Source organism: Chelonoidis abingdonii, chromosome 4, assembly GCF_003597395.2.
Source record: "Chelonoidis abingdonii isolate Lonesome George chromosome 4, CheloAbing_2.0, whole genome shotgun sequence".
NCBI lineage: Eukaryota > Metazoa > Chordata > Testudines > Testudinidae > Chelonoidis > Chelonoidis abingdonii.
The window spans coordinates 32,396,349-32,401,521 of NC_133772.1; positions in this window are offsets into that span (position 1 = coordinate 32,396,349).

A 5,173-nucleotide genomic window follows, 5' to 3' on the forward strand; every position below is an offset into this window, starting at 1 on the left:
CTGAATGTATGTAGCTCTTCCCCCTCCATCAGCCTGGGCCCCTCCTGAGCCCAGCATCCTGGGGACATGAGGGTGGAGTTGAAGAATCTTTCTGAGAACACGGATCCTCCTCAAATTCTACCTTCTGTTTCTGGCACCCACTAAACCCGCCCTCACCCAGCACAGCAGGGGACTCCCCTTGGCTAAGTCAAGGTCTCTTCTCCCCTGTCATCTTCCTTGATCTGCCCACTGCTGCTGACCCCATTGATTATTCCCACCATCTGGGCATCCTCTCCTCCCTTGGCCTCTGTGATTGTGGACTTTCTGGTTCTCTTCTTACAGCACCCTCACTCTTCTTCTGCTCTCCCTTTTCTTGTGTTGTCCCCCAAGGCTCTGTCGTGGTTCACTTCTTTTTTCTCTCTACACAGTATTTCTTCGTGGTCTTCTTCACTCTTATGGTTTCAGTTACCACCTCTCTATGCCAACAGCTCCCAAACCTCTGCTTCTTCTATCCACCAGCATCTCCTCCATTCAGTCCCACACTCTTAGCTGTCTCTACAACAACACTTCCTGGATGTTCCACCAATTCATACTCGACATGGCTAAGAACATATCATAAGAACATAAGAATGGTCATACTGTATGAGACCAAACGTCCATCCAGCCCAGTATCCTGTCTACCGACAGTGGCCAATGCCAGGTGCCCCAGAGGGCGTGAACCTAACAGGCAATGATCAAGTGATCTCTCTCCTGCCATCCATCTCCACCCTCTGACAAACAGGCTAGGGCCACCATTCCTTACCCATCCTGGCTAATAGCCATTAATGGACTTAACCTCCATGAATTTATCTAGTTCTCTTTTAAATACTGTTATAGTCCTAACCTTCACAACCTCCTCAGGCAAGGAGTTCCACAGGTTGACTGTGCGCTAAGTGAAGAAGAACTTCCTTTTATTTGTTTTAAACCTGCTGCCCATTAATTTCATTTGGTGGCCCATAGTTCTTATGGGAACAAATAACTTTTCCTTATTCACTTTCTCCACACCTCTCTTGATTCTATATACCTCTATCATATCCCCCCTTAGTCTCCTCTTTTTCCAAGCTGAAAAGTCCTAGCCTCTTTAATCTCTCCTCATATGGGACCCGTTCCAAACCCCCAATCATTTTAGTTGCCCTTCTCTGAACCTTTTCTAACGCCAGTATATCCAGCACAAAATTCCTCCTTTCCTCCAACTCCCTCCTTCTCTGTCTCCTGATATTTCTGCTCCCCTCCACATCATCCAGACTCAATCTCCATTCCTCTCCACTCTTCTTGCCAGCTCTCCATGTAGAGCGTCTCTGTGTCCCATGCTTTAACACAAAGACCCTCCTCTATACCTTGGTCAGCGCTCACCTACTCTCAGCTGTTCCTCAGGAATTCCCACCTTGCTCTGAGCTCATTCAGAATGCTGCTATGAGAGTTATCTTGCTTGTCTACTACTCTGACCACATCATTCCCCTATTTGAATTCCATTACTAGCGTCTTCTTGCCTTCTGCGTTGAGTTGAGACTTTTTGTCCTTAGCTTCAAGGCTCTGAATAATTCTTCCTTTGCTTACTAGCCAAAGCTTCTGCCTAACTAAGCCCAATGTTACCTTCTCCCACACTTGTCTCTGTGCCTACTTCCTCACTGCCCCCTACACACACAGTGCCTTTATGCAGTGCTGGCAGAATCTTCCCTCTCTTCATTTAAATCCATCCTGATAACCCACTTCTGTGAAGTCAAATGTAGAACGCGCCAGCAGGTCCGAGAGTGAATCTGACACAGTCTATCTGATCTGTATAGTCTGTCTACTATCCGTTTAAATGGTAAGATCTCTAGTAGAGGAACTGTTTCCCCTCTGTGTTCTGTACAGGGCAGAATACATAGTTAACAATTTACAAGCAAAAAATACTTTTTCAATATAAAGGCCTTTTCCTCCACCCCCCTAAAAAGTGTGAAATATTGTCAGTGGTCCAAAAATCCATTTTTTTTTTTTTTGGTGCAAAAAGTGTAATAAAAATGAATTGAAAATGTTCATGTATCGGATAAGACATTTTTATAAATGATTTTTTCAGATTTTCATAAAAGTTTTAAATCAGTGTAAAATACCTTAAATTAGAAACAGTATATGAATAGTTTCAGTAAATGAAAAATTTCAATTTAAAATTTCATGTGAACAAAAATCATTGTTTCAGAAAACGATTGAGAAGTTTTCCAACTTTTTTTTCATTTTTTGAACTTTAATAAATAAAGCCAGTAGGAAGTGTGGAGGCTTATAGGAGCACAGAAATCCATTTCCATTCCATTATGGGAACACTGTCAATTTGTGGTATCCACACTTTTAAAAGGATGTGAACAAACTGGAACAAGAGTTACAATTGTGGGCCTGAACAGCCGGCCTTGTAGTGAGACACTGAAGAAGCTCAAACCATTTAGCTTAGCAAAGACAAAGTTTAAGGGGTGACTTGAGCACAGGCTGGAAGAGCTTGCCTACAGGGGCACACTGAGCAAAGTTAATCTGAATTAACTAAGGCCATGTCTACACTAAGGCCTGGTCTACACTCCGGCGGGGGGTAGGGGGAGCTGGGATATCAATCTAAGATACACAACTTCAGCTACGAGAATAGATGAATTTAGAATTACTTACTTTGCGTCCTTGCGGTGCGGGATTGGCGGCCGCGGCTGCCCCGTCGACTTTGCTTCCACCTGTCGCCAAGCTGGAGTTCAGCAGTCAACAGGAGAGTGATCAGAGATCGATTTTATTGTGTCTACACTACACACGATAAATCAATCCCCGATAGATCGATCGCTACCTGCTGATCCGGTGGGTAGTATAGACGTACCCTATGGGTGCTACAGCGGTGTAGCTATGGTACCGTCGCTGTGCCTCTGTAGCCTCATAGTGTAGCTGCAGACTACATCGGTGGAAGGGGTTTTTCTGTTGCCGTAGGAACTCCACCTCCCTGAGCAGTGGTAGCTAGGTTGACAGAAGGACTCTTCTGTTGATGTAGATCCCTAAGGGCATGTCTACACTTAAAACACTGCAGCAGTGCCGCTATAGCGCTTCAGAGAAGATACTCACAACAGCAACAGGAGGGTTTCTCCCGTTGCTATAGCTCCTCCTCCTCCAGAGAGGTGGTAGCTAGGTTGACAGAAAAATTCTTCTGTCGCTCTAGCACTAGCACTGTCTACGCCGGGAGCTAGGCCAGCATAATTACATCTCTCAGGGGTGTGGATTTTTCCCTTGTGACCTTTATGAACCTTTGAAGTCTGAGATGAGTAACATTTACATATCCTTGGCTACATGCCCCTGCAAGAGCATGGTACAGTTCCCCTGCGGAGGATGAGTCAGATACTAAATCAATCCTGGACCTTGGCCAAACAGCCAAGAAAAGTTCTAACTCGTTCATTTCAAGCAACTCCTGGTTGGTACTACTTGCTCTACAATGATGTAGTTTACACTGGGTGATTGGTAGCAGCTGGGAGGTTCCTACACCTGCAGTGGCACATTTTGAATCACTGCCTCATTCCTTTCTTAAGGAAAGGAACAACTGTCCTATCTTTATGTGTTTAGTGTTGTCAGTCTAATCCTCTCTTCTCTACAGCATACCTTAGATCTTGGAAAATGCTGTCATGTCTTGGGAAGTTCATGCAGGGCATATGAAAGTTGTGTGTAAAAAGGGCTCTCATGTGGTGATGGTTTTTCCTGGGAAATTCTCACTTCATATTGTGCTCAGTTATGTCTTGCAGGCTCAGGTTGTGATCTTATCAGATGATGTTAGGTAAACAGGGTTTGGTCTGCTCAAATTTTGGATGGGAGATGGATGTGCTGCTGTCAATCAGATGAGCAGTAAAGCCCACTGACCTGACACTTTTGATCATTAAAGGTCTGCACAAATAGCGGTGTCAAAGCCTAGCGACCTGGCAGAATTTCTGTTTGGATAAATACATTCTGCCTTCCTGAAGTCACCCTAGCAGTTCAACTAGATGGGATAGTCTTCATTTCTTCTTTGTTCTGTGCGCAATTACACAGCTGCTGTGTTCCACCCCAGCAGGGATGAAACAGCATGTCCCCACTCTGTGTTCTGTGAAATGCCTGTAAGATTGTATTATCCTGTACCTATTTTATTAATAATCATCCTGCCTGAAAGATTGGGGAGGGGGTGAGATCTTTCCCAGGACAGCTCACATAGGGCTCCAGTATGCTGGATCTTTCCAAATCACTTACTGAGCTCCCAAACAGTATTCGTGGGGTGCGTTTCTCGAAAACTGACCTGTCCAGCTGTTGTCGTCCTCTGAGCTATGTGGCCCACTGAGTCTTGTAAGGGTGCTTCTGCTAATCTAGTCTCTTGCAGCCACCTCAGGCACTAGCACACCATTCATGTTGGCTTCTGTTCATTTTTAGCCATTCTAACATCTTTCCAGTCTGTGAGATTTATAGAGTATCCCAGGGACCAGTCCTGCTCATGGCATCCCATGGGATGTCACACTGATGCTAGACTCAGCAGTATGGTTAACGTGGCGTAGGGTGACCAGATGTCCCGATTTTATAGGGACAGTCCCGATATTTGGGGCTCTCTCTTATATAGGCACCTATTACCCCCCACACTCTGTCCCAGTTTTTCACCCTTGCTATCTGGGCACTCGAATGTGGCATTATGCAGCAGCATGGTTCAGTGGGTAAGGCAGTGGATTTTCAATAAGGAGATCTGGTGTCTTTTTCTGGCTCTGGCACTGATCTGCTGTAAAGCCTTGGTAAAATCACTCCACCTCTTTCTAGCCTCGGTGCCCCCTGCCTCCTTTGTCTGTCCTGTCTATTTATATTGTAAGCTATTTGGGGCAGGGGCTGTATGACCCAGACCAGTGGGGTACAGGAGTCTGGTAGAGGGCAAATATGCTGGTGACTGGATGAGTAGTTTTCTGTTCCCTGAGTGACCAGAGCAGGGGCTGCACTAGAGTAATCAGGAACCTGCTAGAACCAATTAAGACAGACAAGCTGATTAGATCAGCGGCAGGCTAATCAGGGCACCTGGGTTTAAAAAGGAGTTCACTCCAGTCAGGCGAGGAGGAGCCAGAGGAGAAGGAGCGTGTGTGAGGAGCTGGGAGCAAGAAGGCAAGGAGCTGAGAGTGAGAGAGTGTACTTCTGGAGGATTGAGGAGGACAAGCGTTATCAG